Raw genomic sequence first — 24,178 nt, forward strand, 5'->3', positions numbered from 1 at the left:
TGGATTTTTATCATTATAGGGTGGTTGAGTACACACACTGCCAACACACATTTATGTTCAAACAACATGTGAAAGTGAATTTTGCATCCCATGACCCCTTTAAGCAAAAATGGTCAGGTCAAAGTGTCTGAATAGCTTTTGGTCCCAAATTTTTATCAGTTTTACTGGCAGTCCACTGTATGAAGACTTCTTGGGTATAATATGTCACAGTTTACTTTATTTTGCTATCCTCACTTACATAAATTAACTATAGTGTCCTGCACCCACTAGTAAAAAAATTTCAAAGATTACATCTGGTGGTGGTTTTTGGTTAGACTGGGACGACACTAGCTTCAAAAGTTTGGGGTCAGTAAGATTTTAGGATGCATCAAATTGATCAAAAGTGACAGTAAACAAATTAATATAATTAGCAAGATGTATATTTCAAATAAATGCTGTTCAAAAAAGTATCACAGTTTCCACAAAATTAAGCAGTATACATGTTTCAACATTATCATTACTATCTACATTGTTTCATGAAATTTTTCTTGAGCACCAAATCAGCCTATTAGAATTATTTCTGACTGGTCTTGTGACTATGATTAATGTTTCTGCTGAGAAAATAAAGACTTTTAAGTTCAGTCTTACGTCCAAACACAGAACACCGGGTTGCTTACGAGACACTGTTGACTGCCCAAGCGCAGAGAATATGGAGGACAGCTTACAACCAAACTAACTGAGGGCCGAAACTATGGCAATCCAGGACTGTCAGTCAGCAGCCATGGGTGGGGCCTAAACAATGTGATGTCACACTGCTTAGAGAATCAAAAACGGCATGCCTAATGAGACTGATTTGGTTTAATGAGGATTAAAAAATAAGGAATGAGTGGATTTTTATTATTGTAAGATGGTTGTGTTCACACACTGCCAACACACATTTATGTCCAAACACCATGTAAAAGTAGATTTTGCATAATAAGTGCCCTTTAAAGTAGTGATGGGAAGTTCGGAAAATTTTACCGACTCGGACCTTTGAGTCTCGTTCAGCAAAATGAACGAATCTTTTTTCGAGTCATTTGTTCATTTTAGCAAAATATAATTAAAATGTTACGTGTTACTTCCCTAACACATCTACTGCTTACACAAACATTGATCACCCTACAAACAAGACAAAACTATAATGCTATAAGAAACAGAAAAGATTAATTCATTGTTTACCTGGGTGTTTAGTCTATGATTAGCTCACCTCACCTCTTATCTGACAAGTTTTCGGGTTTGCGTCGTTCGTTCATCACGTGACAGCCCCATAAACTAACCAATGCAGTCTGAAGCGGAAAGAGAATTGATTAGTTTATCTCTCGAGTCTTCGGGTTCGAATGAAAATGAACAAATCGTTCAAGAACGACCCGTCACTACTTTAAAGGTGCTGTATGTATTTTTTGACTCTACCAAAGCATAAAAACTCCATAATACATCTACAAGTATACAGGCTAAGTTCGCATACTCATTTCTCAGAAAAACAGAGCTACAGCCAGGTATTCTACTTTGAAAAATGCTGGGTTATTTTTTTTAACCCAAATGCTGGGTTGAGTTTGGTGCACTTCTTCAGCGAAATATAGGTTTGTATACATTTTATTTCATTTATAAAGTCTTTACTGTGCTGTAAATTATATTATTTTATGCAACGGAACATAAAAGTACAAGATGTCAGTCAGCTGCGGTTTCACATTCATTACAATACCAAATTTAATTTAATTTGATGTTAAATTATGTTCTCTAATCTTAGTACAGTTTATTATAGGGCAGGTACAAGTGAAATGCAAGGCCTGAGGTTCGTAGTTCCAGCATGCTGGCACAGATTTTGGCAACACCGGCACGAGAATTAGCATTTTGGTGAAAAGTGATTACAGAGAATGGTTGAATACATTACAGTTCAAATGCTTCTTTTAAATGTTCAATTTTATTTATTTTTAAAAAGCTTGTTAAACATGTTAAAGTGTATGTAATATTGTAAAATATGCTGTATTCACCCAAATAAATTTAATTTGGTGAATAAGAATTTCTTGCTTAATATTCAGTGTTAATCTTTTGATTATTGCTGTTGACTTTATAATTTTATGTGTGATTTTTAAGCAATAATTGACTTAAAACAACCCAGCATGTTGGGTAAAAACATTTAACCCAGCATGTACTCTGTCCAATATTTACCAGCACTGAGTTGCCAAATCAAACAAGTTGGGTTGTTTTTAACCCAGCATTTTTTAAAGTGTATCATTCATGATGGTGGAGGAAACAAATTTGTCTTTATTACTATCGTAACATTTCACAATGCTTTTCTTTCATAGTCCTGAAATCATAACAATCCCGTAAGCAGTAAAGCAGGTGTGCTGTATATACAGTAATTCCGAATATACAGATGAGAAGAGATAATCGTAACGTTTAGAGGTAGACTTCATCTTTGTGGCCACAAATAAAAAGCTTGTGTGTACTTGTGTGTTTTATAACATTGTTTTATAATCTATCAAAAATCCCTTCAATAGGACTCTTTGTGAACGGCAGCACGCAGCAGGGTGTGAGTGTGTGTCAACATCTGTGTGATATCTTGGAAAGCCCTCTGACATCACCTGTTAAACTCCACTGATGCGTTCTCATTCAAGTAAATTACAGCGTGCCATTTGTAAATCATTCAGGGGGCGGAGTTTGACGCTGAGCCAAATGACAGCTTTCTCTCCACATCAGTGGCTGCTAGGGCAAAGAAAACATTAGGGATCCTTCATTCTTGCTTTTATCCCTTCAGTCTTAACAGGAGATGACATCGACGTTTCTTCCTCCCTTTCTGTTCAACAATATTACGTTATCTTAAGAGGGTATGGGAATTTATGTCTCTTGTTTCTCCCTTACTCACTGCTTCTTACGTTTATGCAGATGACCGCAGTCATACGACAAATTAGTCTCTGTCTTTTCCCAGACTCCTCCCAGAACTGATCCATACACATTCGGCCCAAATATAGAGAGACCGATTCCTCTTTTGTCAAGACTGTGTGTGTTCTGGGTGGGAGGCATATGGCATGTGCTTGCTTAAGGCCCGGCGCAGTTCAAATGATGATGTAACGCCAGGAAACAGGGGGAAATCAACCCCGGCGGTCCTGTAATCCGATCCCTCTTTTTTTTATTTCATTCTTGCCAATATTGAGTAAGTTTATTAAAGCCTAAGACAATGACTTGACACACTTTTTTGGTTCAAAGCTATTAATTTATTCAAAAATACATTAAATCATATATTAAATGACTTGAATACAAATATGTTTAGGGGCTTTAAGTCAAAAATGTCCTGGTGATATGACTGTCTTGATATCATAATGAAGAAATTCTCATTATTGACTAATTTTTAAAAAATATGTCATATCAAACCTGTAAGACCTTCGTTCATCTTCGAAACACAAATTAAGATATTTTTTATGAAATCCAAAAGCGTTCTGACCATGCATACTGACAAGTTCAAGGCCCAGAAAGGTAGTAAGGACATTGTTAAAATAGTCCATGTGACATCAGTGGTTCAACCGTAATTTTGTTAAGCTACACTGTAAAAAATAAAAAACACAATTTGTTGAGTCATCTTAAAATAATTTGTTACCCTGCTGCCTTAAAATTTTAAGTTCAGTCAACTAAAATAAGTTTATTCAGCTTGAGATGTTAAGTTGTACTAAGTAACAACTTAGATATTTGTGTTTGCTAAACTTAACAGATGGGTAAGTAACCCAGCTGCCTTAAAATTTTAAGTTGATTCAACTCAAATATATAAGTTGTCACTTAGTATAATTTAACATTTCAAGTTGAATAAACTTTTTTTGAGTTGACTGAACTTAAAATTTTAAGGCAGCCAGGTTACAAATTATTTTAAGTTGACTCAACAAATTGTTTTTTACAGTGTACACTATAAAAAATGCTGGGTTAAAAACAACCCAGCTTGGGTTATTTGGCAACCCAGCGCTGGGTAAATACCGGACAGAACACATGCTGGGTTATTTTGACCCATCTGGTTGGGTAAAATGTTTTTACCAAACATGCTGGGTTATTTTATTTAAGTCAACTATTGTTTCAAAATTATTATATTTCTGGCTTTAAATGGACTGGAACTTATAAAAAACATACACAGAATTACTAGAGGCAACAGCAATAAGTTTAGCAAAAGCAAGAACACATGGACAAAATACGAGACAAATTGAATTTATTTGGGTGAATGCGGCATAATATTATATAAATTTAAACTTGTTTAACAAGCATTTTAGAAATAAAAATGTAACATTTAAAAGTAGCATTTTAATTTCAGTGTATGTAACCGTTCTCTGTAATCGCTTTTTACTGAAACAGTGCTAATTCTCATGCCGGTGTGTCGCCGAAATCTTAGCCGGTGCAGGGCTGCTGTTCACCGGGTTAATTGCGAACTTCAGACCGCGGCCTCGCATTTCACTTGTAGCCATACCCATAAACACATAAGCTACCCATAAACAAACAGTACTGACATTAGAGAACATATTTTAACATCAAATTATATTCAACTCCGTACTATTATGAATAAAATTGCTTTACTTTATGCAAGGCAACAGGTGTTGCCGTCACGCAAAGTGACCGCTGCTAAATAACGGCTTTATACAACAATTTCTTTTCTTCCGTACTACGCATCCTTACTACCTTTTTGGGCCTTGAACATGTCAGTTGCGTTGCTGTCTTTGCAGTGTCAAAAGCTCTTGGATTTCATCAAAAATATCTTAATTTGTGATCCGAAAATAAACATAGATCTCACAAGTTTGGAACGACATGAGAGTGAGTAATTTATGACAAAATTTTCTCCTCTGACAGAATAAACTTCTAATTTGCTGCTTATTAATAGTTAGTAAGGTAGTTAAGTTTGGGTATGTGGTAGGATTAACGTATCTAAAATATGATCAGAGTAAGGCATTAATATGTTCTTTATGAGTAATAAACAGCCAAAATGCTTGTAATAATAATAGTAGCATAACCCTTATTTGTCATTGACCTGCCTGTCCATGTAATTCTGAGGTAAACTTGAGGTCAAGGTGGGCGACCTGTGCAGGAGTCACCAGTAGGCTCAATGTAATTTGCAGTGAAAGTCCAGTGCATTGTTTGTTAAAGACTCTGATCTGACATCATTGGCGGCTTGGTGACAGACAAACAGAGTGTTAGAGGAGCTGTCATTGATAGGATTAATTCAGGTTGAGTCATGCTGAGGTCGGTGAGCCTGATCCAGTCACAATTGTTTGAGTAATGCTGCCCTACTGTACCGCTGAGTGTCTGTTTACTTCATCAAAGCTTTGACTCCATTCTCTTCTTTGCTGTACTCCTCACCTCTGCCTTTCTCTTAATCCTCCATTCCTTCATCCTCCCCCTTTTCCCAGCTGTCTGTGTGTCTTCAAAATTTTTTACATGTCTGCCGTCCGTCAGGGAAATTCCCTCTATCTATGACTCTGCCATTCCTCACATTCCTTTCATACTTACAAGGACAAGAAGATGAAATGTGCTTGAGTGTGTGTGCGTATGAAGGGGTTTAATGGAGCGTGTCAAGCAAGTGATAGAGAGGCGCTGAGTGGGTGGTATTAGAGGAGTTTTTAGGATGAGGACGTCGTGCTTTATTGAACCTCTTGACCGTGCGAGGCTAATAGGCCATGTAAACATGTATAAATATAGAGCGGTCATTATGACATAAAGTACATTTCATTGACAAACACAGAGGGAAAGTGAATGAGTAAGATGGAGTGGGATTGTTTCACCTTCGAAATGCCAATACCGTTCATACCGTAAACTCTGACTTCCTGTTACATGAGACTGACCTTTAAATAAAAAGGTTGTTTTTCAAGGCCAGCTGAAATAGTTATGTGTATATTCACTTATTCGGTCCAGAGGGCACTTTTCAGTGGATAACTATTAAATTATGTCATGTATTTATGACCCATGAGAGTTTCATTTGGAAGACAAAGTAAGATATTTTTTTAAAAATTGGAGAGATTTTTTTCCCCTCCACTGAACGTCCATTACACCAAAATGTTTAAGAAATTCAAACAATAAATACTGTTTTGTGGCTATTTAATGTGACGTGACAGATCGCTGTAGCGCCTCAGTTCTCTTTATTAGTTAAAGCATGAAATGAACATTAATGAACATCATAAGGTATCTTGTTTCAATGGAAGAAAGACATCAATACACACTATTTTTCACCTTAAAGTCCACTGAGGTTAATCTACTCTCCTGTCTGGTTTGCTTGTCGGACAGAAGTGGCAGATTCTGCATTATGATTGGTCAGATCCCCTGTCAATCAAACTTCCCTTTCGCAGGGAAGGGTCAATTGTGTCACATACTTTTTTATTTCTGCGGAGGACTACAAGATATTTTGAAGAATGTCCATAAAATGTAATTTTGTCATTTTTCTAAATATCTTCTGTGAAACACATTGGTTTGGAATGTCATGAGGGTGAATAAATGATGACAGAATTTTCTTTTTTTTTTATATTCCTTTGACATGCATTTCATGACAAACATTAAAGACTAATAACTTAACCTCAGAAGTTCTTGCTTCCTGTGATCTACATTTAGTCATTGAGCAGAGGCTTTTATCCAAAGGTGAATGATCTGTTACTAAAATTAGACGCCAGGTATATTTTGACTCACCTAAGCTGTAAAATGCCTGTTTTAACTTAATGCTTGACTGATTGACAGGTGAGTAGGCGGTCCTTTGATGTTGTCTGTGCTGGATCTACCAGCAGCTCCTGAAGTGATGAGTGAGAAAGGAACTGAATATGAATGCACTGAGCTAGTGGAGAAACGCACATCCATGTTCAGCAATGGGAACCACTGGCAAATCTGTGGCACCGCAGGCAAAGAGCCATAACCACCATGAGGGTGGCATCAGACCCCACATGATTATAGCTCAGAAGACAAAACACGAGTTACCAAACAATGACTTGCTGACAGCTGGGTCTACCAATGACTCTATAACAGTGCCAATGAAAAGACTGGCATAAGAGGTAGCTGTCAAAGAGGTTTAATGGCCTCCTGAGGGGCACAGTGATAACTGTCCCTCCCTAAAATACCGGTATAACTGCTTACTAAAAACTGAGATGATATAGATTTTGTGTTGTTTGGATTATATTAAGCGATTATAGGCTACTTCACATATTGTCTTCTGGAGCTCTCTTAGATGGGATGACATGAGAAGGATAATTGCTTAAAGGGATAGTTCACTCAAAAATAAAAATTCTGTCATTAATTGCTCACCCTCATGTCGTTCCAAACCTGTAAGACCTTTGTTCATCTTTAGAACACAAATTAAGATATTTCAGATGAAATACGCAAGCCTTCTGACCCTGCATAGACAGCAACACAACTGATACATTCAAGGCCCACAAAGGTAGTAAGGACATTGTTAAAATAGTCCATGTAACATCAGTGCTTCAAACGTAATGTTACGAAGTTTCGAGAATACTTTTAGTGCGCAAAGAAAACAAAAATAAACATAGCTGCAAGCAACGATTACCGGGGTTCAGGCGCTTTAAGACATTTAAGCACATGAAAAATTTTTGGCAAATCCTGCTAATATACCATAAAGATATGATGTTTTTTAACATTTATGACTATTATAGCACCAGCTGTGGTCCGATCTCCTTAAAACCTTGCATGCTTGCTTAGAATCACCTGTCGCATGTGCTTACCAGGTTTTGTGAAGTTTTGAGTTTTCATTTAGGCTTTATAGGCTTTTTGGTAAATTTGGACAGGCCTCTTTTCTAAACGACACCGTTTCTCTATCATATAAGAAATGGTTTAATTGACAGCAGTGGAATGAGAAGTTCTGTCATATGACACATGCATATGTGTGAAAACCATGCAATATACAAATGTTTAAGAAATATGTGATATCGCCCCCTAGTGGCTAATTTCTTTTACATTTCTCACAGACCTTTAGGCCCACGGAGTTTCATTCCGATTGACCTCCGTTAACCTTGTCTAATAAGTGCTCAAATTTCAAGTGCTCATCAGCCTATGGTGGCCATGTTTTTTTTGATATGCGAATGTCCTTAGCTATGGACGTTTTTAAGTTTTTTCCCTCTTCTAGCACCGCCAAATAGCCAAGCTCTGCGACTTTTCTCACATGACCTCAGATTCAGCTCTTACATACGTGTTGTGAGTTTCAACTTAGCTCTGATAAAAAAAAGTTTAACTTTTTCTGATAATTACTGACATTCACTGTCCAGAGAATCTTCCTGCACTGATTTGGTTCCGACCTGGCGAAAAACCTCAGACTAGTGCACAAAAGTATGTTTTTCGAAAAATGCAAAATATTCCAAAATTTCACCAGGATGATGGACTAATCGACATGAGACACTTGAGCCTGCAACAAACGGGTTAGGAGGTATGAGCGAATTCATCCTTTTGATCGCTGTAGTGCCCCCATCAGGCCATATGGGGCGAGCCTTGGTGATGTTGTAGACGGTATGAATACTACCATCCCTTTAAGTTTCAAGTGCTTACGACTTACGGTTTGGTCCGCATGATCAGTTTTATTTGGAGACTGCTGATCCTTGGCCATTCTAACAATTACAGTGGGGTTTCCACTTTAACTTTATTTAAAACTTTCTTCTCTTCCATGTCAGTCTCTGTCATGTGTTCACGAGAGTACCTGCTGATTCACTGATCTCACATGGACTATTCTAACAATGTCCTTACTACCTTTCTGGGCTTTGAACATGCCATTTGCATTGCTGTCTATGCAGGGCCAGAAAGCTTTCAGGTTTCATAAAAAATATCCAAACTTGTGTTCCAGTGATAAATGAAGGTCTTCCAGGTTTGAAACAACATGAGGGTGAGTAATTAATGAGAGAATTTACATTTTTGGGTGAATTATCCCTTTAATGCACAATGGAAATGCCCAGTATACTGGAAAGTAGAGATTAGCTGTCTTTGTTCTTTGAGCCGATTTAGTGTGGGACTAAATGGCACATTTTTGCAAGAGGTACGGATGCTGGTTGGCATTAGTCACACGACTGAGAGCATGAGAATGCCCTCCAAAGGCTTCCCTCTTTCATATCACAGGGGTCAGAATGAAAACCCAGTCAGTGGGGCAGTCTGATGACGTTGGAGCATTCCAGGAGCTTTTGTCTCTTCTCGCCTTCTCTCCGTCAGCTGCCATCAACCGTCCATCGTATCTCATCCTGCTTTATCTTTATTTTTCCTTTCCTCTGTTTTTGAGCAGTGAGATTCCTCCCTTAAAAAACACACTGCCCTCCAGTTAGCCCTCTGTGACGCAGGAGGGGAGCAAAAAGGGGTCCAGTAAGGGGAGGGTCCAGTGCATGTGCAACAGAAGGTCTCCAGTAAAGGAAGGGTGATGAGTTTGGCCTTTGGCCGCTCGTGACGCTTCTCTCTTGTTAGCTATCAGACGAGCCTGACAAAGACATTGAGAATGCCTAATGTCTCCCGGGTGTTTTTTTTAGCTACAAAGAATGTGCTAAAAATAGCCCCACTCAGACTCGTTGTCTTGTATTTTTCTTTTGTCCCATCAGTCTTTAGTTCTTTTTCAGCTGCCCTTGCTTAAATTAGAGAGGGAGACAGAGAGAGAGAGAGAGAGAGAGACATACCATGCTAGTGACCAGACCTGTTTACATATTTCACTCCTGGTTCCATCCGCTTGTTTTTGTTATTGTTTAGCAGCCCCGGTTTATGTTTAGCCCTCTCCTCCAACACCTACTCTTCCGCCGAGATAAAGAGAGATGGAGAGGCGGTGAAAGACAGAGAGATGGGAAAAAGATGGAAGTCAAACAGGCATATACTGCAATAAAAATACATATCTTGTTTCGCCGTAAAACATCTCTTTAAACAAGGATGTTTTTAAAAAAATGTTTTTGTTTTAAGATTTTGGTGATTTGACGGTTTATCACAGTTTTTTCCCCTCACTGTGCCTTTATATTATTCAGACTGTGTAAAACAGTAGCATGATCAGTTTTTATGTAAGTTAGATTGTATAATTTCAACATTTAAAGCAAAAACAGAATCTAACCTTAGCTTTGTGATTTCATGCTACATAAACATATCTGAACGATAAAAAAACGGGCTGAATGAGACGCAAATTCACTCTTGTGACAGCAAGTGGCGCTTATAGAACAGCAGCGTTATGGCGTTTCCTGGCTTACTACTGTAAACAAAGCTGTGCTGGGCTTTTAACTACTACATTAGTATGCATTATATGGAGGTAAGATGAAAATACCATCTAAACTTTTCTGAAGACAGTCGGTTCCCCTCAGAGATACATTCATATAAACCCCACACCCCCTTTTTAGAATTTTCTTCCTACATTTCAGGCATCCTGAAGAAGCAAGATTTTCTCCTCTTTGCGTCCATCTTCAGCATTTCTGGCTTCTGCTAATGGCCAATACGGTTGGTTTATTTGCCCAGTTGAAAAATTAGTTGTGTGTTATTATTAGTTCTAAAAGTTTTCAACCATTAGTCTGAAGTGAATACAGTTAACAGTGATCTTCTCTCAATTAACAACGTTGTATATAATGCTTACGCACTCGTACCAGTTTTTTTTAAAAATTCATACGTTTGCGTAATTGACCATTCGCAAAGAACTTTACAGGTGATCTGACCAATCAAAACGGCCGAATTGGGCATACAAATCAGACAGGAGAGTAGATTAACTTCGGTGGACTTATGCTGCGTTCACGCCATATCGTAATTACCGTAATTTCAAGATGACAACACGTGATGTTCTGATTGAAGCTGTTCACGTCCTCAGACTCAGAATTATGCTTTTTTATGGCAACACTATCAATAGGTGTGTTCGACTTAACGCAGCGCTGCGCAGCCCGATCAAATTCTGACTTGAAGCCGTGCATGCCGGTTAGAAATTTTGTCGGACTTGAGGTGGCACCGACGCCTCATGAATGTCACGTGTGCCATCAAAGTACCGCGATAGCGATTCGAGAGCAGCCAACTGACTCAGCCGCTGCAGTTTCTTCAGAGCGGCTGCAGGAGCTCTGATGACCACATGGCTGTTTCACGATTGGCCAGATTCACCGCATGACAACGATCACGTGTGTTTTGGGTTTATTCAAACATCCTCAAGACCAATAATGCTGACAAATCAGTGTTTTTAGAACAATAAAAGTGTTTTTACTGTAGTCGCAATGTTATATTCAGTCACATTTATTCATAAAACACTGATAAAAGCATATATAACCCCATTTTATTAGTATTTAAATAGCATATATTTATGTTGATCGTTATTCTTGTTCTGATGGCGCGGTATTAAGCGCTTTTGAAAAGTCTGTATTTGATAAATACTGCATTTAATTCACTTCATTTGTGATAGTGCGTGCAAACACCGCGAGAGCGTCACTAACGAGAGTAGAAAGTGTCCGACTTGAGGCCTCCGTTTTCAACTCCACCCCCGACTGCTCTCGGCTACTCTCGTTGATCGCCGTCTATAGCCGTAGATGAAGTCGAACACACCTAATGCCTAAACAGAGCCTACGTTGGTCAGGTGGTACAGCGGTCATGTGGTACAATTCGTAGCTTTGTACCACATGAACGCTTTTTACAAGTTGGAATCTCGTAATTACGGGAATTCCGATATGGCGTGAACGCACCTTTAAACTTGAAAAATCGTGTGTATTAACGTCGGTTGATATAAAATACGTTCTGAAGCTCATTTATGTTTTTTCGTGTTTTAAGCAAATAAGAAAAAACGATCAGGGGTGCGTTTTCCAAAACCATCCTTAGCTAACTATGGTTGTTTGTTCCATTGAAATCTATTGGTACGATGGAATTTACGACCATAGTTGCTTTTGGGAAACGCACCCCAGGTCAGGTCTGTCATGACACATTAAAGAGCCACAAACGGTGTTTAATGTTTGAATTTCTTAAAAAATGAAACATTTAAAAGCTGAGACCTTGTTTCATGAAGTAACCTGCTCTGTCTTATCTTATGTTGTCAGTTTCCTCTTTGCTCCTTGATGTTTTTTTTCACTGCATGAGAACATGATGTGTATTGTGAGAGCGGCATTGTTTGTCAGACATGGCAACAATAACTAGGGAGGACAGGTTTTTGGGAAGGGTCAGTTTAAACCAGTTTACCATTTGAACCGGTGTATCACCCAGCAGTAGTTTTGTGAGAAGAGACTTGTTTTTAAAGAATGTTGTTGTTTTTATGTTTTGTGATAGTTGTTCACGAGTCCCGTGTTTGTCTGGAGCACTTCAACTGCCCACTGTTCTTCAGAAAAATCCTCCAGGTCCCGTTAGGTTTGAGATCCATCTTTTCACACTGAGGACAACTTATACACAACTATTACAAAAGGTGAAAATATTTATTGATGCTCAGGAAGGGAATACAGTGCATTAAGATTGAACTTTTAAACAGGATGATGTGTTTTTTTTTTGTTTTGTTTTGTAAATATAAATTTTTTTTTTCAGAAGCTACATACATGTTTCTCAGAAGACAAAATAGGTCAAAGACTAAACCTTACCAAATTCTATTACATTCATGCTTCAAAACTAAATAAATAAACTAAAAAGATACATAGTCTGAAAATAAATCATATACTTAACTTTTTGCTTCTTATGTAAATGCTTACTGTTTTTTTCCAAGCGAGAAAATGCTTTTTGAGACAGACTGGGAAGTGATGGTCTGAGATACAGACAAGACACACACAATGACAGGTGAGGAAAGAATGTTTAAGCCGGCTAAGAGCGGGACAGTTAGCATTCCTGTGTTTGTATACGTGTGCTTTAACAGACTGAACTGAAGTCTGCAAAATGTTAACATGCTCATGAGATGAACAGATGAGACGCGGGGAAAAGGGGGTGAGTGTGGAAAGACTTGCCCACCCTGTAAAACGTTCCTTTTTGCGTGGGTTGTCCTCCATCTTCCTTCTGTTCTCCTACTTTCTTCCTCTCTCTTGGTCTTTCTTTGACCTGTTGCTCATTCAAAAATGTCATTGTCCTGGTGCATGTTACAAAAATAGTATGTGTTAGTGTAAATAGATGGAGATGAAAAGAAATCGTTGCTTTTGTTTCCTTTTTTCCTAGTTAGCATTTCAATATTTCAAGTATTTCATTTCACCTACTGACCTGACCACAATGCACACTCATTCTTTTTTATACCATCCTAATGTCTTCCAGCAAGCAGCTTGCATCAGAGTGTGTGTTTGTGTGCGTCAGGGTAATATCTGAACACTCCTGCCAAGCTCTAAGGACCGGAAGACAGCTACTGCCGCGAATGATTTACAACTGCTTATTACCATTTAGGAGAATTTTCGTAACCATATTGAGCCAGAGTTTGTAAGTGTGTGTTAAGGAAATAAAATATCATCTGGACATTCCAGTGCGTCAAATTCTAAGAGATCATTTCTGTTGAGTTTTTAGTTGTAATCTAACTCTGTAGGTGTGTGTATGTGTGTGTGCAAGACACTTGGCTCAGTTACATGAACTTTCCTTTTTGTGTGTGTGTGTGGTGAATTATATGGCTGAATATTGATATTGCTTGTTTTTTTTTTATGTTTTATTTAATTAGATTTTTATTCATTTGAGTATATTTTTGTTACAATGCCCAAAATAAACTCTTTTTCAAGTATTCCTGTAAATTATAAAGACATTTTTAAACTTGGAACTTAAGAGAATATTACTTTGAAAAGTTTTATAACGTATTATATTTGTTAAATAACTATTGAAATAGCAGATAACAGTTGAACTATGCAGTTAATTGATATTTATTTAACCAATGTAATAATCAACTCACCAAAAACTGAAGTGTTGAATCATTCAAATGACCTACTCAAAAGAGTCATTTGATTGTGAATCAGACTACACTGGTCATGCTATACGTTTTTGATTCACTTACACTGGTAATGCTGTTTGATTTTTATTCACTTTTATTCACTACCAAGAACCAGTTCATAAGAGTTGTTTAATTGTGAATCAGACTACACTGGCCACCGCTGTATGTTTTTGATTCACTAACAAGAACCAATTCATAGGAGTCAGTTGCTCATGCGCTACTGCACTGGTAGCGATGTTTGATTTAGATTCACTAACAAGATCCAGTTCATAGGAGTCATTTGATTGTGAATCATATTACACTGGTGATACTGTATGTTTTTTTTATTAACTAACAAGAACCAGTTCATTAAAGTCAGTCAGCTGTGAATCAGACTACACCGGTGACGCTGTTTGATTTTGAGTCACTAACAAAAACCAATTCATAGGAGTCATTTGATCATGAATCATAGTACCCTGGTGACGCTATTTGGTTAAGACTGACTAAGAAGATCCAGTTCAAAAGATTCATAGGAGTCATTTAAATTTGGATCATATTACACTGGTGACACTTTATGTTTTTATTCACTACCAAGAACCAGTTCATAAGAGTTGCTTAATCGTGAATCATACTACACTGGCCACGCTGTATGTTTTGATTCACTGATTCACTAACAAGAACCAGTTCATAAGAGTCAGTTGATTGTTGATCAAGGAAATGCTGTATGTTTTTGATTTACTAACAAGAACCAGTTCATAGCAGTCATGTGATTGTGAATCAGACTACACTGGTGACACTGTTTGATTTAAATTCACTGACAAGATCCAGTTCATAGGAGTCATTTAAATGTGGATCATATTACACTGGTTAATTGTACTACACTGGTGAAGCTGTTTGATTTTGATTCACTAACAAGAACCAGTTCATAAGAGTCAGTTGATCATGAATCAGACTACACTGGTGATGCTGTTTGATTGTGATTCACTAACAAGAACGATTTCATAGGAGTAATTTGATCATGAATATTACTACAGTGGTAACACTGTTTGATTTAGGTTCACTAACAATATCCAGTTCATAGGGATAATTTAAATGTGAATCATATTACACTGGTTTGATTGTGAATCAGACTACACTGGCCACGCTGTATGTTTTTGATTCACTAGCAAGAACCAATTCATATGAGTCATTTGATCATTAATTGTACTACAGTGGTGATGCTGTTTGGTTTTTAATTCACTAACAAGAACCAGTTCATAAGAGTTTTTAATTGTAAATCAGATTACACTGGCTACACTATATGTTCACTAACAATAACCAGTTCATAAGATTCAGTTGATCATGAATCAGACTACACTGGTGACGTTGTTTGAGTTTGATTCACTAACAAGAACCAGTTCATAGGAGTCAGTTGATCATGAGTCAGACTACACTGATGACGCTGTTTGAGTTTGATTCACTAACAAGAACCAGTTCATAGGAGTCAGTTGATCATGAATCAGACTACACTGGTGATGCTGTTTGAGTTTGATTCACTAACAAGAACCAGTTCATAGGAGTCAGTTGATCATGAATCAGACTACACTGGTGATGCTGTTTGAGTTTGATTCACTAACAAGAACCAGTTCATAGGAGTCAGTTGATCATGAGTCAGACTACACTGATGACGCTGTTTGAGTTTGATTCACTAACAAGAACCAGTTCATAGGAGTCAGTTGATCATGAATCAGACTACACTGGTGATGCTGTTTGAGTTTGATTCACTAACAAGAACCAGTTCATAGGAGTCAGTTGATCATGAATCAGACTACACTGGTGAGTTTGATTCACTAACAAGAAGCAGTTCATAGGAGTCAGTTGATCATGAATCAGACTACACTGGTGATGCTGTTTGAGTTTGATTCACTAACAAGAACCAGTTCATAGGAGTCAGTTGATCATGAATCAGACTACACTGGTGAGTTTGATTCACTAACAAGAAGCAGTTCATAGGAGTCAGTTGATCATGAATCAGACTTACACTGGTGACGCTGTTTGAGTTTGATTCACTAACAAGAACCAGTTTATAGGAGTCAGTTGATCATGAATCAGGCTACACTGATGACGCTGTTTGAGTTTGATTCACTAACAAGAAACAGTTCATAGGAGTCAGTTGATCATGAATCAGACTACAGTGGTGACGCTGTTTGAGTTTGATTCACTAACAAGAAGCAGTTCATAGGAGTCAGTTGATCATGAATCAGACTTACACTGGTGACGCTGTTTGAGTTTGATTCACTAACAAGAACCAGTTCATAGGAGTCAGTTGATCATGAATCAGACTACACTGGTGAGTTTGATTCACTAACAAAAAACAGTTCATAGGAGTCAGCTGATCATGAATCAGACTACACTGGTGACGCTGTTTGAGTTTGATTCACTAACAAGAACCAGTTTATAGGAGTCAGTTGATCATGAATCAGGCTACACTGATGACGCTGTTTGAGTTTGATTCACTAACAAGAAACAGTTCATAGGAGTCAGTTGATCATGAATCAGACTACAGTGGTGACGCTGTTTGAGTTTGATTCACTAACAAGAACCAGTTCATAGGAGTCAGTTGATCATGAATCAGACTACACTGGTGACGCTGTTTGAGTTTGATTCACTAACAAGAACCAGTTCATAGGAGTCAGTTGATCATGAATCAGACTACACTGATGACGCTGATTGAGTTTGATTCACTAACAAGAACCAGTTCATAGGAGTCAGTTGATCATGAGTCAGACTACACTGGTGACGTTGTTTGAGTTTGATTCACTAACAAGAACCAGTTCATAGGAGTCAGTTGATCATGAATCAGACTACACTGGTGACGCTGTTTGAGTTTGATTCACTAACAAGAACCAGTTCATAGGAGTCAGTTGATCATGAATCAGACTACACTGGTGACGCTGTTTGAGTTTGATTCACTAACAAGAACCAGTTCATAGGAGTCAGTTGATCATGAATCAGACTACACTGGTGAGTTTGATTCACTAACAAGAAGCAGTTCATAGGAGTCAGTTGATCATGAATCAGACTACACTGGTGACGCTGTTTGAGTTTGATTCACTAACAAGAACCAGTTCATAGGAGTCAGTTGATCATGAATCAGACTACACTGGTGAGTTTGATTCACTAACAAGAAACAGTTCATAGGAGTCAGTTGATCATGAATCAGGCTACAGTGGTGACGCTGTTGAGTTTGATTCACTAACAAGAACCAGTTCATAGGAGTCAGTTGATAATGAATCAGACTACAGTGGTGAGTTTGATTCACTAACAAGAAGCAGTTCATAGGAGTCAGTTGATCATGAATCAGACTACACTGGTGACGCTGTTTGAGTTTGATTCACTAACAAGAACCAGTTCATAGGAGTCAGTTGATCATGAATCAGACTACACTGGTGAGTTTGATTCACTAACAAGAAACAGTTCATAGGAGTCAGCTGATCATGAATCAGACTACACTGGTGACGCTGTTGAGTTTGATTCATTAACAAGAACCAGTTCATAGGAGTCAGTTGATCATGAATCAGACTATACTGGTGACGCTGTTTGATTTAAATTCATTAACAAGATCCAGTTCATAGTGATTTATACTGGCCACACTATATGTTTTTGATTCACTAACAAGAACCAACTCTTAGGAGTCATTTGCTTGTGAATCATGTTCACATTGGTAACACTGTATGTTTCTGATCCACTAAGAACCAGTTCATAAGAGTCATTCAAATGAATTTGAAATGTGATTGCATGCAGACTTCATCTTATATTTAATTTACACTAAAATATTAAAATATTACTTCTTCTGCAGTGTTTCTATTGCTGAAATGCTGAAAAGCAGTACAGTAAACACTGGCACAGAAAAGGATGATCTTTAGATTTTAAGAATCAAGAACAAATAAAGATTAATCAGAAAATCAGTTTTTTTTTTACAAGCCCTAGTGTATTTATTGGCTTGTATACAGCACATTTATTGACTGAATATCATTTGGCAGTCCAGAGGTGCAATCCATCAGTGTTTATGTGTGGTTTCCTGTGCACGTGTTTTCTTACAGGCTTGTGTCTGCAGCATTGTGAGACAGATTCTGAGACGTCACTTTATTGCCCAATGATTATCTTCCTGCAGTGTGTCATTCTTTCTCTATCTCCCCCCTTTTGCTTTTCCCATGGAGCCATTAACACACTCAGTTGCTCTCTGACGTCTGTAGAGGGGCACACGGGTTAGGAAAGGTGAAGGGGGTTTGCCAGATTGTAGATGGTCAGGACACACCCCTTTTTTCTCTGCAGTACAAAGAATGGGAGCAGTCAATTAGGGTGAAAGGACGTGAACAACATCCTGTCATAAGAATTATCTTTCTTTTTTTCACTGTATTTATACATCCTCCCACACATGCACACATTCATCTTCCAGCAGTCACTCTCACTCTTTTTTCCTCCTTCTTTCTCAACACCTCTGTCATTGTGAAATTCCCTTGAGGGTTTAGATTGTAAAGAAGTTATTCATTTATATCAAATCATGCTTTTGCAGGTATTTAATGTCATATGCTGCTCTGCCAACTGTTGATATTGGTGTGTGTGTGTTTTTGACTAAAGCTGTGATATGAAGAACTGCACGTAACATAATCATAATTATATGGCCTAAAAGGCTGTGTTTTGAAACACTGGAGAACAGTGTAATATTAAACAAAGTTTGATTTATTTTACTGCTAAGTAATTTAAACATCCTTACTTTTATCGAATTGTGTTATTACCTATTTAGACCAGTAGAAACATGTTCCATAACACTGAATAATAAACAAATAATTATTCATCCCCCAACACACACACACATTGTTAAACTAAAACCTTCAGCATTTCTAAAGGAGTTTTCCATTCGAGAAACTAAATGGTTCCACAAATAATGGTTGTAATTGCACATGCAGTTTGGCAGTAAAAAACAAAGTAGACTAAAACCAAATGATGGTGAACTGCTGTGAGGTTTTGGCTTGGGAAATGAAAGTGTGATTATAATTATGAATGCAGTGCAAAATGTTAGCAAGTGTTACCAAATAAGTGCAGATGGAGACATGAAATATTGAGCTGAGTTAAAATTATTTTAATATGTTACATACTGTACATATGTGAATTTGGAAGACACTTTCATGCAAATTGATTTACATTGCTGATATACTTTTGATCAGTTAATTTGCTCAGTACTGTTTGAGCTACATGAACTTGTATGCAAAAAAACATAAAAAAAGAGTTCTTTCTGGTCCTCAAATCTGATTGGCTGAGAGGAGTGCAATATTCTAGTGATATCGCAACCGTTTCACCATTTGTATCAACCCATTTGTGGTATTTCTAACAGCCAGTGTCATGGTGGACGCACAAATCCACTATAATTATATAAATAATACAGTTTTTGTGTCACAGAATCTAGTTTTAAGAGTTTTTAGGCAAGAATGTACTTGTTTAGGCTTCAAATATACAGTTTGTTAATAAAGATAACATCTATTTGAAAATATACATTTGATGATTTCAGAGATGTGAGCTTCAGGGTGTCAGCAGCCATTCAACACTCATGAACCCACTGAGAGCAGCCTCACCTCGGCCAGATCTTCTGGAATTTGGTGCTGGCTCTGATGTCTCTATATGCCTAGACATGAGATATAATTCATTTTGGGTAAATCTTAACGGACAGCCTTTTGTCTCATTAATCTATTATTTGTTCCAGAGCAAATCATTTTGGCTGAGGGTAAAAGAGACAGCAGTAAAGACTTTTATGTTGATAGAGACTGAAACAGGGTTGTAAACATGTTATTTTTACCTACAACAACAGCTTGTAAGATGCAGCCAACAAATGGAGTGAGCAGCGTTGTCATCGGAAATCACCCTTAACATGAAAGGATAGTACAACAAAGATATCGCTTTTCTCAGTGGACATTCAAACTAATGTTTTATTGTGAATATGAGATGGAGCTGAAGAATGAATGCTGTATCACACTCTCTCAGTTCATCTCTCTCTCATAATACTCTACATAATACAGTGAGCTTTTTATACAGTAATATAATAAACTTTTAATGAAGCAACTCACCATTCCTTTGTTACTAGTTCTAAAGTGATGTTTTTGAATTAGTAACGGAGGCTTGGGCTCAGCAGTTCACTTCCAGAACAAAAATGTACAGATAATTTGCTCACCCCCTTGTCATCCAAGATGTTTGTGTCTTTCTTTCTTTAGTTGTAAAGAAATAATTTTTCTTGGGGAAAACATTCTAGAATTTCTCTTTATATAGTGGACTTAAATGGTGCGCCCAAGTTTGAACTTCCAAAATGCAGGTTAAATACAGCTTCAAAGGGCTCTAAACAATCCCATCTGAGGAAGAAGGGTCTTATCAATGAAATGATTGGTTATTTTCTAAACAAACTGACAAATGTTATACTTTTTAAGCTCAAATGCTCGACTTGTCTACTCTAATGAGATTGGAGTTTTTCGACCTACCCTAACTGTATTGACCCGGATCACACAGAGTTCGCATGCACATCGCAGAGAATAGACAAGACCAGCGTTTGAGGTTACAAAGTATATCAATTTGTTTAGAAAATGATCCCTCAGCTGGGATCGTTTAGAGCCATTTGAAGCTGCATTTAAACTGCATTTTGGACGTACAAACTTGGGAGCAATATAAATGCAATATCACACTTGTAACTGTGCGATATGGCTAAATATGGGCACGCTGTGATTACCTATGGCTGAATCACAGTCATGCCGGTTTACAGCCATATTGCTTGGGTACAAGTGTGATATTGCTATTTTATTTACAGTATATAAAATCCCACAACACATATATTACTTTATAGATTTTGTTTTTATCAGTAATGTACTTTGTGGTGTTTTGTGTTACATTTTCTGCTATTTAGATAATGTTTATTGCATTATTTTAGTTTTGTTGTTATATATTTTATATTTCGAATCTAAATGACTAAATTACTGTTTATTTTAAGTTTATTTTAAACTTTGCACTTCCACACACTTTCATTGTAGGAAAAAAAAAATCACTTTCACAGTATGGAAAAGTACAACCAGGACATTCTGCTAAACTTCTCCACAAACTAAAGGTATAAAAGAACATAAACAATAATTAGGCATTTTTGTGTAAACTCTTCCTTTAAAAATTCATTCGCACTGTTCAAACACCAGCTGAACATTATTTGTAAACTGAAACTGAAAGGAATAGACTCTTTCTTTCTCTGTCTTTCAAGTTTCATTTATTTGAGTTTAACTAAGTTAAACCATCAGTCTGAAAAACAGCTTTTCAACAGTAGTTCTTAAACTCAGCATTTTAACCACCTGTTGAAATTCATTAGTGCCTTAATTGTTCCAATTAAGCTTCTGCCCTCTTGCCTAGGGTGCTGACACATCAAAGGAAACCATTAAAAAAAGACAACAAAAACCATTTCTGAGTTTGTGAGCATGTTGGCCAATGAAACAGTGTGTGTATTATTGCGTGCTGCCGTGTATGTGTATTTGAGGAGGGGAGGTCTGGCAGCGTGTGAATGTGGACATAATGAATGTGTGTGTGAGTCTCATAATGGGGGATATTACAGTAATGAGGTACCAGGATGTCTGGACACTTATTGCTCCCCACCTGTGTCTCACTTCCCCCGTCATCGAGGAGCGTGTGTGCGAACGTGTGGGAGTTTGTGGGTAATGTCTATGAGGTTAGGGACCGGACAGCTCAGACTACCGGTCTTTAGTCCGGTGCGTTCAATGATCGGTGATGTGACGGGCTGAACGTCAAGACCACACACTCACACTCACATACGCATGCATACAGCAGAGCAATCACTGCTGATTGGTAACCCACTAACACACCCACACACATAATCAGACACACACGCCCTTTGGATTAGGGACTATAACAGACTCACCATCAGCCACCCAAGAGACCCCCATCAGGGCATGCAGGCAGAGAGAGTCGGTGAGTGACTAACTTCACTCTTTCTTTTATTCTTTTCCCAGCTGTGTCTTCAAACAGGCCTTTGATGTGGGAAATTAAAAGAGCGAGTGTGTCAATATCTCCCTCCATCCCTCCATCGCTCCTGCACACTCATCCATTTCCCTTCCTTCCATCTCTTCCTCTCTCCCCCCTTTCTTCTTTATGGCTGACCCAACAAAACCAGAACGTGACCCTGCAACCGCATTACCTCCGCACACCCTTGTATGTCTGTGTGTGTGTGTATGAGTGTATGAGAGAGTGGGAAAATTAATGGTTGAGTGCGAACAGTGCTTTTTGCATGCATAAGAGTGAGTGAGGGTGTTGAAACTATCAAAACTGTGTGTGCATATTCAGTCCCCCACTTTGTTGGGTTAAAATCTAAAACGTGTTCAAAAATACACATAAAACTGCTATTTACATATAATGGTGACTATAGATCACTACGGTTTACATTTCTGAATAACAATTCATTTTAATAAAGAAAAAAGTCATAATAAAGAAAAAAGTATTATATTCTTGAATTTTTGGACTATTTCTTAGAATAGTAATAAAAAAAGTAATATTGTTGCCAAAAAGTAAAATATGTCTGCCAAAGTTATGTGGTACAAAAAACAGACCCCTGAAGATCCTCATGACCGTGTGTCTGGGTCACTGAGTTCAATGAGTTTCTCATAGTATCAAATAATTTGACCTTTTTATGACAACCCAAGGTCATGAAATGTCAAAACAATTGCCCAAAAAATTAAATTTATGAATTAATAGTTCCTGATTTTTTTAATGACTGTCATGAAACTGTCATAAAAATCAGTCATGAAATAAACACTTTGAAGTGTAAAAAGTATAAAAAGTATAAAAAATTATATACATTTTTTTATAATGAAAAAACCAACATAAACATGATATAGATGTATATGTGTGTGTGTGTGTGTGTGTTGGTTTTTATGTTATGATTATATATGTATGCATTATGCGTGTGTGTTTGTATGTATATATATATATATATATATACATATGCATGTTTATGTTGGGTTCATATAGAAAATATTTACAGAATTTTTTAGACCTCTTAATATTTATTTACATTAATTATTTAATGACTGATTATATACGATATATATGATTACACCATGATTATGATTGTATGTGTGTTGGTTTTATGTTATGATTATATATATGTATGGATTATGTGTGTGTGCGTGTGTGTGTATGTATGTGTATATATATACATATACGTATATATATACAAAATCAGTCATTACATGTAAACTTCATACTTGAACTTCATACTTAATTGTATGAAACCAACATTAATATAAACTATTTTTTCTTTATCTTTATATGTGTATTTATATAACTACAAGTGACAAAAAAATGAAGAACTGTGAATAGGATCAGAGCATGACACAGGCCGGATTCAAACCCCAGTGCCTGTGAATTACCCACTGTGCCACGGCTCCTGTGATCCCCCACTTTTTGTTAAATAATCATTCCCATACCTTAACGTGTCCCCCCACCCCCACCCCCCGCACATGTTTCAAGTTGTTCCTACACCCCTGAGCGAGTTTTTCTTCACTTTTCGTGAATCTGGAAAGGTCAGCTATTAATGCAGCATGTGTATTTAAGGTTGCATTAACCCCTCACCCATACTTTCTCTCTCTGTCTGGAAACTCCTCTCTGCTTCTGTTGCAACACTGTGCTATGCTTTATTGCATGTGACTCCGTGTTTCCAGTGCCGTGCACTGGTTTCTGTATATGCTAAATTAACCTTCCCCCTCTCCCTCTCTCTCCCAAACTCTGCCTGTCTCTCTCTTTTGCTCTTGAAGGCTTAGTGCTAATGTTCTGCAAGTTCCCTAACTGTTACTATGCAACACTTACAGGCCTTACTATGCAACACCTTTCTCTTTTATTCCTTTTCTCACTCTTTCCTTTACCCTGGAGAGAAAGAAGGGGGAGCGTCAGAGAACGAAAAGAGTGGAAATAGGATGGAAATAACAGACTGCTGTCTCAGGAGCGAAGTTTGAATAAGCGTGTGTATATGGTAAATATGCGCAATGCAGCTGCTCTCCTTACATTACATTATGCAAATAAACTGTTTATTTATTCCTAATATAACGGAGCCGAGAGAAAGACACAACGAGAGAGTTATGAAACTCAGATTGACTGATATAAAAAGAAACAATGGGCTTTTTAAACTTTTGCAGTGATAGAGGGAGAGAGGGGAAGAGATCTGCAGATGAAAAGATAAAGAGATGGACGATTTGATTGGCATAGATCGCGTAGCGGGATGGAGCAGAGGAAGAGAGATAGCAGGAGAGATAGACAGACCTACAAAAATGATATTGCCAGCGGGGAAAAAAAATAAAAACAACAGAAACG

This window comes from Labeo rohita, chromosome 16 (genome assembly GCF_022985175.1).
Source record: "Labeo rohita strain BAU-BD-2019 chromosome 16, IGBB_LRoh.1.0, whole genome shotgun sequence".
Lineage (NCBI taxonomy): Eukaryota > Metazoa > Chordata > Actinopteri > Cypriniformes > Cyprinidae > Labeo > Labeo rohita.